The following is a 13681-nucleotide window of genomic DNA, read 5'->3' on the forward strand; positions in this document are numbered from 1 at the left end:
GGGAAAATGAATAAACACTGCCTATGCCCACTTCTGCACTGTGGGCATGAGCTTTATGTATTGGTATCAAAATTAAGTTTGAAGTGTTAATATTATTTTCTACTGTGCTTACAACAATCAGAAAATGACAGAAGAAGCTCTTAGATCCACGAAATATTTTCACCCAGGTGAGAGAAAATAAAGATCTGATGTACCTTTTTAGAAAGCATTAACGTGGTTGGGGCTATTTTATCATTATGTCACTACTGTCTAGCTCTTTCAAGGAACTCATTTCACATGAGCGAATTTTTTTCTGAAGAAATGGAGCCATAATATTTATAGATCTTTCTTCCCATTTTTCTCTTAATAATATATACTTTAGAGAAATTTTCACATCAATTCATATACTTCTACCTCATCATTTTTCCTGATTGTTTAATAAACAATTTTATGGTTGTACTATAAGTTATTGAATGAGATGCTTACTGATGACATTTAGGTTGTTTCCCACCAATTATCTTCCATCAATATTTTAATTAGTATGTATAAAATGGGTACTTGTCCAAATAAAAATATATCTGTAGGATAATTTCCTGCAAAATAAATATTTATCAAAGGATGGTATTTTTACATTTTGATAAATACTGCTAAATTTTCCTCATTGGAAATTAGGAATTGTTACTTTTGTTATTATTTTTGTTTGAATTGGTTTTTTGTCTCATGTTGTTGAATGTATTTGTGTATTTGGTTACCATTTATTTTTAGATAAATGCAAGGTACTTTTATTTCAGTTGCATTTTGTTTAGGATAAATTAGAGCTACCTATTATCTCTTAGCCAGCCCCAAACTCTATCTCACAGATCCTGCTCTTACTAAGTGGGCAACAGGCCAATTATCCCACTTTGTTTGCCATGGTTGATTACTCAAGAGTTGGACAGTTGATTCATGAAGAACCAAACAGATTCTCCTCTGCTTCAGATTGAAATCAGAACTGAAAGACACTAGCTTCTGTCTGTTTGGTCCTTATAGCTTGAAACTGCTGTCAAGATTGTCTATACAATGATTTCTGCCTTTTGCATCAGGAGGCAAGAAAAGTCAGTCTGCAGAGATGGAGAGAAAAATAAAGCAACTGTGCATTATAAAGCAGAGGTGCAAATCCACATATCTTCATAACAAAAACAAGAGGTGTGGGAGGGAGGGAGGGAGGGAAGGAGGGAGGGAGAGAGAGAGAGAGAGACCTACACCTAGACCTAGCATAGCAAAAAAGCCAGAAAAATTATTTGGTTTTGGTACAATCTAATGTCTAGGCTTAACTACCTTTGATGCAAAGTTGCAAAAATACTCTGTTTTCTGAGCTACTCCCATGTTCTTATAATAATTCTCTAATAAGAAAATTATTAAGCTTGTTTATAAATTATTAAGCCAGTTTATGTGACTGTATATTACTTACAACTAATAAATTCGGAAACAGACATTGTAATATATCAAAAGTTTGTTTCCTGACTACTAAGGGAAAGAACCTTAATATATGATTAGCAATTGTTTCAAAAAATATTCTTAGTCACAAGGTACTGAAAGATTGATATCAATATCCTGAAAAAAGCAATACAAATAAGTCTAAAGCAAGATAATAGAAAAGTAAAAGACAGACACAAAGTAAAATTAAGTTATATTACTATGCAAACAGTTTTTGCAAGTTCAGTGAATCATGCTATCCTATTCTTTTTCTTCTTTACTCCTAGAGAAATTTGTTTTTATTTGTAAAATGTTCCACAGTTGAGATTTGCCTAGTTAGTTTTTTCAGTATCAGCTGCAATGTTGTACCAGGGTAATAAAAAGATCTAATTTACATTTAAAAAGAGAACGTGTATAGTAAATGGTTCAGTAAGGTCAACAAGAATTCTAATGGGTTGGCTCTTCATAAGTTGGAAGAAGAAGAAAGGAATCAGGTGGTACAACTAAGTGGAAGGTAGTGTCACTTACTGAGATAGTGCAGATTAAGAAATGAGAGAACTTGGTCAGGCATGGTGGTTCATGCCTGTGATCCTAGCACTTTGGGAGGCTGAAGTGGATCGATCGCAAGGTCAGGAGTTCGAGACTAGCCTGACCAACACAGTGAAATCCCGTCTGTACTAAAAATACAAAACTTAGCCCGACATGGTGGTGCATGCCTATAATCCCAGCTACTCAGGAGGCTGAGGCAGGAGAATCACTTGAACCCAAGAAGCAGAGGTTGCAGTGAGTCAAGATCAAGCCATTGCACTTCAGCGTAGGTGACAGAGTAAGGCTCCGCCTCAAAAAAAAAAAAAGAGAGAGAGAGAACTTGGTTAGGAAGAGACAAGAATATTGTTTAGAATATGCAAACTTTAAGGTAACTATTAATCAGCTCCAGGGACAACCAAGGAAGGCAATTATTGAATAAATGTGTTCAGACTTCTGCAAGGAATTTATGGCAGGATATAAATATTTCAGAACCATGATACAGAGAAGGATAGCTGGGAGCATGCGTAAAACCATATAACTAAACAATCATAACCAGAGTAGTAGAAGAAAAGAGGCCAAGGAGAGAGCCTGGAGAATTTCCATATTTAGAGATCGAGTAATAGAAAGGAGACATTAGAAGAAATTGAGAGAGGATACTGAGTAGGAGGAAATCAAGAAGAAATGTACAGAGGTATATAGAATGTGGGATAAAAGACTGGAGGGTGGCAGGGTGGGAGGTGGGTGAGGGATAAGAAATTATTTAGTGGATACAAGGTACACTATTCGGGTGATGGCTACACCAAAGGCTCAGACTTCACTACTACACAATATTTCCATGTAACAAAACTGTACTTGTAGCCCTAAATCTACATATACACAATGGAGTACTATTCAGCCAAAAAAACAACAACAACAAAAAATGAGATCCTGTCATTTGCAACATGGGTTGAACTGGAGAACATTTTGTTAAGTGAAATAAGCCATGCACAAAAGGACAAACTTTGCACGTTCTCACTCATTTGTAGGAGCTAAGCATTCAAACAACTAAACTCATGGAGATAGTAGAATGATGGTTACCAGAGCCTTAGGGGTGCATTGGAAAGGGGGAGGAAATGAGAAAGATTAATGGGTACAAAAATATAGTTGGGTACAATGAATAAGTTTCAGTATTTGATAGTACAACAGGATGACTATAGTCAGTAATAATTTGTTGTACATTTTTAGAATAACTGAAGGAGTACAATTAGAATCTTCATAACACGAAGAAATGATGAATGCTTGAGAGGATGGATACCGCATTTACCCTAATCTGATTCCTACACATGCTATGGCTATATCAAGATATCTCATATACACCAAATACATTCACATACTACATATCCACAAACATTTAAAAAGTTTCAAAAGTAAAAAATAAAATAAAGTGTCTTAAAGAGGAATTGTCAATGATAATTAACGTTGCTCCGAAGTCAAGTAAGACAGTAAGAGAACCATGACAATCTGATATGTCTTGACTAGCAGTTCAGGAGGGTTGCTGGACAGAGTCCCAGATGGAATTAGCTGAGGAGAGACTAAGTGATGACTTATAAAAAACAGTGAATATAATCCATACTTTCATATTTTTTGTTTGTTGTTTTATGAGAAAAATGGAGTACCAATATGTAGCAATAGCTGCAATAAAATATGAGTTGGATAGGTTATTTTGTTGTTTGCTTTTTATTTTTATAACTATGAAACAACTGGTTATGTTACTAGTATTATGAGAATGAAGTATCGGGGAGAGAGAGAAAGAAAACAGCAGACAAAAGAGAATAACTACAGGAGCAAAATTGTTGCAAATGAAGTAATTTTGAAAGCCCATGCTAGAATGAGTGGTGTTCTTAGAACAACTAACTGGTTATCCGTTCAAATCTGTGTTAGGGGTTCAAATATTTGGTAGATGGGGAAATACCAGAACTCCTGAAAATGTATTTGATTATTTGGCTGGAATGAGAAGTTAAAAATAGATACAAGGCTACTGGTACCAACGCTGCCAGGGAATGTGGAAGAAGGGAAGATCATGTTCAGAATAAGTATTACAGTGCCATTTTGCATTCTTACAGTGGAACAGTGATGTGTTCAGCTTGGTTGTCATCAGGTAGATGAGAAGCCAAGACACTAGAAGGCTGTGATTTTCTAGAACTTTCCTCCATAGGGCTTAGTACTAGACAGACATCAATAAAATGGTTTAGATTCAAAAGATGTTCTAAGGTTTAGAGCATCTACGAAGTTCTAGATACTGTATTTGGTAAAAGTGAAAACGTAACTCAGTAGAAATGATCCATAAAAAGATTTGAGGACAATTCATTACTCACATAGGAAAAAGCATTGTTAAAAACATTTAAGTTCAGATGGATTAAAAATTGAAATATGAAAAAACATAAATGTACAAATTAAACAAAAGTAGATGCACATAACTTTTCCATGAGGAAAGATTTTCTAAACTAGAGGTAGGCAAAAAAATCTTCAAAAAAGTATATAAATTTTACTACCAAAAATTTCTCATTTCTATCCATTAATTTAATCTAGAAATTTAAGTACAAACAATAATCTGAAGGAAACAGAAACACACACATTATATATATACACACACATATTATACATATGTATATATGTAGGTGTATATATGTGTATATACATATGGGTGTATATATTATATATGTTATATACATATTACATATGTAATATATAGATATATTGCATATATACATATATAAGTATATACATATGTAATATATAAGTATATAGCATATATTTATGTACATATATGCATATATAACATATATATTACATATATAATATGTACTTGTATAATGTGCACATTGCATATATAATGTATATATACATGCATTATATACATATATAGTATATATGATGTATAGATACATATATACCCATATATATTTAATATATATAATATATATAATATATATATTTAATATATATGAGTATATATGCACACATACAGTGACAGGATTACCAGTTGTATTAAACTTAAGAGACTTTTTAAAGTAGTGCAGTAATAGGCAAATGTCACAATATGCAAATCAAGTCTCTATAAAATGATAACCAAAACTTTTTACTTTAATGTAAATATTTGATATTATTTAACATATAATAAAAATAAATGACTACATGAGGAAATACTCATTTTCACTAATATTCAAAAAAATTGAAAAAATAAATCATGGATGTTCTTTTTTCCTAGCCATATTACAAAGAGAAAAAAATGAAAATATGCTGCCTTGATATAATTTCTGGGAAATGTGTGCTATCTTAATTTATTGATGAAAGCAGAAATTAATGTGCAAGGTTTACAGTAAAATTTGACAGCATGCATCAAGAGCCCTAAAATAGTTCAATCTTGCATGTCTCCATAGTGAGATCCTTAGGCTTTCAACATAGAATAGCATGTAGCAATGATGTAAAAACTCATGATTAAATATGAAACATTCTGAAAGTCCAACAATAAAAGCATCTAGGTAAATTGTAGTAATTCATATAATGAATAGATATGACATTATTAAAATTATATTTATTTAAAATTGCCATCTCAATTCAGTGTGATCTCAGTGCTATAAATGTAAATGTACACTTAGAACAAGGAAGAAGCAGAGGCAGAATGAGATGAAGTTAACAAAACAAAGAGAGGAGAGTTACAAAATAGTAATAAAGGTGATTTCTGGTTAAATAAAAGTAAAATTTTTTTCCTTAATAATGTCTACATTTTTCAAATATACAATATGTATTAAATAAAATAAACAAGAATAAGCTTTTTCAGTCACATATAATATTATATAAAATCTTTGCAAAAATAGCTAAATCTAAGCAAAGAGTGGTTTCTTTCTTAATTTCCAGTTTGATTTTAGATTCAGGGGGTACATGTGCATGTTTTTTACATTAGTATATTGCGTGACACTGAGGTTTGGGGTACAATTGATCCAGTTACTCAGGAAGTGACCTTAGTATCTAATAGGTAGTTTTTTTAGGCCACATCTACCTTCCTACTTCACCCCTTTTTGTAGTATCCAGTGTGGGTTGTTGTGTCCATGTGGACCCAACGTTTAAGTCTCACTTACGAGAGAGAGCATGCAGTATTTGGTTTTCTGTTTCTGCATTAATTCACTTAGGATAATGGCCTCCAGCAGCATCCATGTTGCTGCAAAGGCCCCCAGAAAGCATTTAAAGCACAGATTGTCTTATCAGATTGCTGATAAATCACCTGTTCAGCTAAGGTATCACCCATCCCCAAGTCACCAATATCAAGGCCAACAAATTAATCCAAACTAATCCAAACATGCCCACGTGAGACAGGCATGGTAAATTTGCGTTTTATATTTTCCAGAGCACAAATTTGTGAGAAGAAGTAAAAAGAGCAAAGATGAAAAAAATGCATATCATAACAGTCGCAAGTCCTGTTAATTTCTTCCTCCCATTGCCTATGGAGATTCAAGACTACTATTGCCATCACCTTTATTGTCCCCTAAAAGAAAAACACAACAAAGTTCTAGGGACCTAAGCAATTTTTTTGAGGTGGCTTTTATGCAATTAGCCTATGGGATTTAGAGGTAATATGTTTTTATTTGTTTTAATAATGTCCCTTTATTCCGATAAAAGTAACAGTATGTCTTTCATGCCTAATGAAAAGGGCTAACCTACTGCCAACTGTCCACAAGCTGTCTATTCATATCTGTGTTGAGCTTTCTGAGGTCTATATTTGAGATACTGCAGTCCCTTTGCTTCTTGATTTTAGTTACTCTCTTACTTTGTGTCCTGTTTCATCTCAGGTATCCCTAATTCAGGAGCATCTTATGAGATTGACCTTGACTCATACTTTCACTTCTGCTTCCTCTTCTAACAAGAACCTAGATCATATTTCATCCTCTAGACTGGATCTTGGATGTGTGAAAATGGAGAAAAATGTGTTGAATTAAAATAGACATGTTTATTGTGTAAGAGTTAGGTAAATAAAATTTTGTGTTTGATAATTATTTTGAGAAGAAAAAGTATAGTTATATAAACCACTACAGTCAGTTCTATGACTTTGTTGTTCTGCTACACTGCTTCAATTTGAAAGTCAAATCAATTATCAAACAACTGAGTATATTTAGATATCATAAGATTATGATCAAATTTATTTCAATGATAAGCATCTTGTCAACTGGGAGAAAGACAGTTATTCAAAACTTGGACACAAATGTTATGGCATGACTCAGATAGATTGTATTATAGATTATGAAAAGTATATAAGAGGAAAAAATGTCCAAAGCATAGTTGCATAAAATCTAATAAATAGAAATATGTCTTGAAAAAAATAGAGCCTCGTTAAGAAAAGTTGAGCCTAGGAAAAGATCAGGACTAGGCAAACTTAAGAGAGAAAACAACAAGACAAGAGCAAAGGTCAGAATTTACAATTCAAGAAATCTGATAAGCAATTATCTCTTCTTTTTCCTAAAAATCTCATTGGACTGACAGAAGGAAAATAAAAGTACAAACACATCCATAGCCCTAATAAAGAGCTGAGACATAAGTCATTAGCAAGTATAACACAGAAGGATTTCTGGAAATATAAGGTAGATAGAAGAGAATTAAAAGAAACCCATGAAAAAGTAGGAATTTAAATCCACTCAGTGATCAAAAGGACTTTCTAAATAGTGAGTTATTAAACAAAAATCTTATAATCACTTTAGGAACACAGTGATCGGGATACAAAAGCACAAGCAGATTTTGATTTTGTCAGTAGGGTCGCTGTGAAAGAACTGCAAACCAGCTGTATCAGATTTCAGCACAGCTGCCAATAGCTTTTGCCCTTGGGCAGTAAGGTGGCAAATGGACATGAAGTTTGCCAAACAAGTTGTTGGGGCTGGAGATAAAATCAGGCAGACGCCCAGATTAATTCTGGACACAACAGTATATGAACAGCCTGCACCAAGAAAGTAAACTGCCTCAACATCCTATAGAAAATTGACAATTAGAAAATATCATGCAACCCTCTCCTTCTCAATAATCAGAATGAAGATTTCTACTATTATAATCTGAATTCATTACTGTAGGAAGAAATTATACTTATGCTGATGACACTTACTCCAGCTGTCAATAGTATTCATTCTAAGTTCTCAATAATAAAGACAGACAATGAAGAATCTACAATATATAAGGAAACCAATGGATGCAATGTAAATATTCAAAGAACAAAAGAATGAACCCTTGAAGAAGTAGTTAATACGTAAAATAAAACATAATTGTGTAATTGTTATAGATAGTAATGTTCAATATTCAGAAATATTTAAAAATATTCAAAGTATATTGGGACCCATGGTGCTGCATATACCAAAATAGTATGAAAAGATTTTTTACTTATACAATTGGACTTTCTCGGGAGAGTAAGACAAGTTCAAGCTGGTCTGACTGGCAGGAGCAAAGCTGGGTTTGGGTTTTATTATAGGTAGGAAGTAGGGGCAGAATGAGGGTGGGTGCCCAGGAATGGTTTGGCATATTTATTGGCTTTTTATTATGAACAATAATAAAAATTGCATATTTCCACTTTTTCCCACCTCTTTTCTCACTTTTTCACTATTCAATTTTGTATTATTCTTTCTTAGTTGTTTCAGTATTTACTTTGTACCTCGAAGCATATTTATAGCTTGGCTATTTGATGAATCAATTGTAAGTTATATATTTTAATCTCTGGCTATAAAGAATGGAGAAAATCTACTCATATATCATACCTCTTCTAATTCCTCCTTCTCTCACTTTCTTTATTAGTTATATTATTTTTACATTGTCATCATAGAAGACATTTAAATTTTGTTCAATAAGAATAATTCACATATTTGTTTCCATCTCTCCCTTTCAGGACATGAATTCAAGGCTGGCTACCAGTCCTTTCATCATTGTTTATTCAATTTTCTCCTCTTTGGCCAAGGAACACTTTTCTTCAAAAAGTCTATGGATATTCCATTCCTTTAATTCTTGCACATGTAAAAACTATATACATATATCTTTCATAGTTGAATGGTGATTTAGGTGTGCATAACATTTTTAGGCATTTTTGCTGAGAAATTTAGGGACATTACTCCACATCCTACATGCAATTTATATTTTAAAAAGGATAGCTTGCACTGTTATTTCCCTACTGGTGTTACACTCACTTTGCCTGGGTACTAAAAATAATTTTCTTAATATTTGACAAAATTATCACCAGACTTGTCTGTTAATCATTCTGCATGAGTTTTTTCTCTAGGACGCAATATATCATTTGAACCTACGAATTCAAGTCTTTTATTTGTGAAATTTCTCCTTGAAATACACTGTTAAATGTTTATTTTCCCTTATAATTGTTAAGTTTATTTCTTCAGGGACACTAATTATATTTAATACAGGATCATTTGTCTTCCATACATACTAGTTTATTTCAAACCCTTTAAAATTGGCTCATTTCTATTCCTTTCTGCTTGTTTTTCAATCTTGCCCTTTATGACTGTCATTATATTCCCATAATATTTATTTTCATATATGTCACTGTGTCACTGTCAATGTTAACTTCCTTTCTAGGATTATTTTATTTTTATCCTCTAAGTATTTCCTGGCTCCTCTTTCTCATGCTATTTACATGCCTGTGGTGGCACCATATCTCCCTAGGCTTTTGTTTCTGTGCCATGAATTTATGATGGTTTCACTGAGTTGTGCTCATTCACACTTGTATATTTAATCACAGTTTATTGGATCACCGACAAATTTTTCCATGAGTTTTTTTTTTCCATTTATTTTTGCACATGTTTCAATCTTGCCTTTTCCTTCTTTGCTCTGTGTAGTATATTTACACTGGGTCCTTTTTTGATAATTACTTGTCTTTGAATGCAAAGAAATCTTTCAGTATCAGCATTTTTCACATTCTTATTAGACAGGAACTAAAGTAATATTACAAACTAGCAAGAATTTTCCCTGGGTTTTAACACACGATTGTCTGAATGTCCAGGATGCTTTATTTATTCTCATTAAAAAGAGATTTAGAGCTATAGTCCTACATATAACATAGGATCTCCTTCCATGCCACATTTCCAATGCCCTTACTCTTCCTTCCCTGGTACCCATGGGGAAAAAAAAATCATATAAAGCTTTCTGCCTGAAACACATACGTGTTTCTTGAAACAAAAGGTTGTTGTTTTGCTTCTCGGTGTAAGAACTGCTCAGTCAGTTGGATACAAGATTTGTAGCCCTAAAAGACCTTCTCAGCATCATTCTTGCCCCTGTGGCAGCACTTTTTTTATATCTGATTATTATGAGTAAGACATGTCTTTATTTTAACAAAATGTAGAGCTTACATTCCTGTTTCTTGAGTTTTTGTTGTTGTTACTGTTGTTGTTTTCTAAAATAGTGAAGAGGACATGATACAACAGGTATCTCTAAGCTCATGTTATTCAGGAAGGACCTCAAACACAATCAAGTATGGGATATGAAAGCATTGAAGCCAAGTTGTTTTTATACAAGAGAGTTTGTTGGTGTCTCATTTAATTATTTGCTTCCATATCTAAGAAAACTTTAAGTAATATAGTCTTTTGACTTTCTTTTAACTAACCTTACTGTGTGACCCCACAAGAAGCAGGCTGCTGTAAGAGATCAAAGTTCAAAATGTCAACAGTGATCCACAGAGAGTCCTGTTGTCCAGTGCAGAACATTACTAAGTACTCTTAATACATCACAGCTAAGGGTATTAAAAAGAGCAGTCCTCATAAATTTGAAACTGGCTCAATAATCCCATAGAACTGAAGTTTATGGTTCCTTCGGAATGAACGCAGAAATTTACCCTCCCAGTCTTAAAACTTAAAAAAATTACATTTGTCTTATCTGAGTTCCTTTCTCAGGAAACCAACCCTCAGGTCCCCTACATAGTATCAAGGAAGCGAAACTTACCAGATCACAGCATCTGGACAATGAGACACCATATCCTTCACTCATCATGATTGCCTATCCAACCACCTGCTTCCTGTTGACCAACTCCTCTTCCTTAGCCTTCTCTAATTCCTGTTTACCTACATATAGTTATATTCCTCCCCCACTACATAAACTCCCAGTTGTAGTAGATCAGGGAAATGGATTTCAGACTGATCTTGTATCTCCTCAGCTTCGGCAACCAATTGAATAAAGCCTTTGTTCCCTGAGAATTCTCGTTGTCTCATAATTGGCTTTCTGTGTGGAAAGCAGCGAAACTTAGACCAAACCCCTGGTGTTTTGGCAACAAATGGATGGATACTGCATACAAAATATTAAGATGCATACTACATACTTCATGTTCACAGTCTTGTTTAAAACTTACAATTACTGGCCAGGGGTAGTGGCTCATGCCTATAATTCCAGCACTTTGGGAGGCTGGGGCAGGTGGATCACCTGAGGATAGGAGTTCGAGACCAGCCTGGCCAACATCGCAAAACCCTGTCTCTACTAAAAATACAAAAAAAACTTACCCAGGCATGGTGGTACATGCCTGTAGTCCCAGCTACTCAGGAGGCTGAGGCATGAGAATCACTTGAAGCAGGGAGACAGAGGCTGCAGTGAGCCGAGATTGTGCCACTGCACTCCAGCTTGGGCAACAGAGTGAGACCCCATCTCAAAAAACAAACAACAACAACAAAAAAAAACTTATAATTACTATATGGAGTAACCACTATATTATCATTTTACAAAAGAAGAAATTCAAGAGTTAGAGAAGCCTAGTAATGTTCCCAAGGCCACATAGGAAGTAAATAGCCTAGCCAGAATTAGAATCCTGATATACTCCAGGGCCTGTAATGCCCATCATTTACTCTACAGAATATCCAAATGTCTTTTAATTATTTCCAAAGTTGCTTCTATTATTCCAGTCATGTGGAATCATAAAAGGTAGACTTCAAAAGTCATCCTGGATTTCTGTGGGACTTTATTCCATCATATTAGTCCCGCCAAATATAAATGTAAAATTGATGGCCTAAAACAGTGAACTAATCTCCCAAAGTGACCCAAAGAAAGAATTGTATGTATTTTCTACCTAGAGTAAGGAATCATTCTTTGTTTCCCACACAGTGGCTTAGTTCTATTCATTGGGTCTATAATGGTAAAAGAAACAATAGGTATATAGATATATGTGTGTGTCCATATGCCTGTGTGTATATATAGATATGTATGTATGTGTCTGTTTATTATGTCAACACATACATATATTATATATATAAGCAATAATTTTATTTTCTCTTGCTTGAACATCTCTAGTTCCTTCGAATGTTACTTATATCTAAGGTAACCACATAGCTTATACCAGAAAACTTTTGAGAATAAAAAGGGGCATTATCCAGGACGTACACTGGTTAGACAGGAGCAAACTGAGACAGTCTCAGGCACACTCATATGTCCTACCTATTCATATATGTAGTGCTTCTTTTTGTTGTTGTTTTATAGGCCACAAACTCAGGTATGCAAAAATGTACAATATCTTATCTACAATTAAGAGATCTTAGCTATCTATACAAAGAACTCCTAAAAAATGACAAGAAAAATATAGTGATGGCAGAAAAAGAATAAAATGTTTTGAAATGCTTAAGTTATAGAAGGAAAAAAATCACGTAATAACAGATATGTTAAGAAATGCTCAAACTTCCTAGTTGTCAGCAAAGCACACTACAAAATAGCTGTGAACTCTTATTTTATATGTACCAAAATGACAAAAGTTAAAAAAGGATTATAGTACCTACTGCTGGTTGGGATTTAAGACAATTCACATTGTGGGTAAAAATTATAAATTGTTATGGATCTTTGGAAAATAAATCTAACAACATCCACTATAATAACTTTATACATTATTAGCAATCCCACTTTTAGATTTCTATCCTATAGAAATAAAAGTGCCAGTACCTAAACAAATATACCCCAAAATTTTTATCACAGAATTATTTGTAGTTATAAATAGATAACAACAAAATGATTACATACTAAGTAAGAGAATGGCTAAATAAATTATGACAGAGTCACACTATGTAATATGAGACTATCAAAAACATAAATTTTAATATAAAATTCATTCTGAATTGTTTTCCATGAGGTATTGTTGAATGAGATGACCATTGTGCAGTTCAAAGAAAGTTCTAGGGTCTGAGTAATTGTTATTAGGACATTATAAAGAAACATAAAATAAAATTAAAAAAACTTTGCACACTTGTATCTATCTATCTAAAATACTGTGAGAATATGTGCTCATATAAGGTTCAGCTGCATGAGGCAAAGTACAGATGGATACCCACCAATTTGTTAATATGAGTTACAAGGGTACTGAAGTGGAGGTTTATGTGGATAGAATGAGAGACAGTGTGGGGGGCGGTCAGAATGAGGAAATAAGTAGCATAGTAGTTCATAATAAAAGTCATGCAGAACTTATAGCTATCTTTGAATTTACAGACTTCCATGATTTAATGTTGCAAGGAAATGTATGCAGTATGTTCAGACTTTGGTTGAAAGAAATAGGTTGAACTTTTCTGTTTAAATATATATAAAATATTTGTTTATGTACATGTAAGCAGGTAGAAAAGTGTTCAAAGATATCCACAAAATTGTTAACACTAAATAGCTCAGAGGATGAGAGGTAAATATTTTTGACTTAATAAAACTTGTGCTATTTTTGTGCTATTTTATCCTGTTACTACAAATATGTACC

This window comes from Macaca nemestrina, chromosome 7 (genome assembly GCF_043159975.1).
Source record: "Macaca nemestrina isolate mMacNem1 chromosome 7, mMacNem.hap1, whole genome shotgun sequence".
Lineage (NCBI taxonomy): Eukaryota > Metazoa > Chordata > Mammalia > Primates > Cercopithecidae > Macaca > Macaca nemestrina.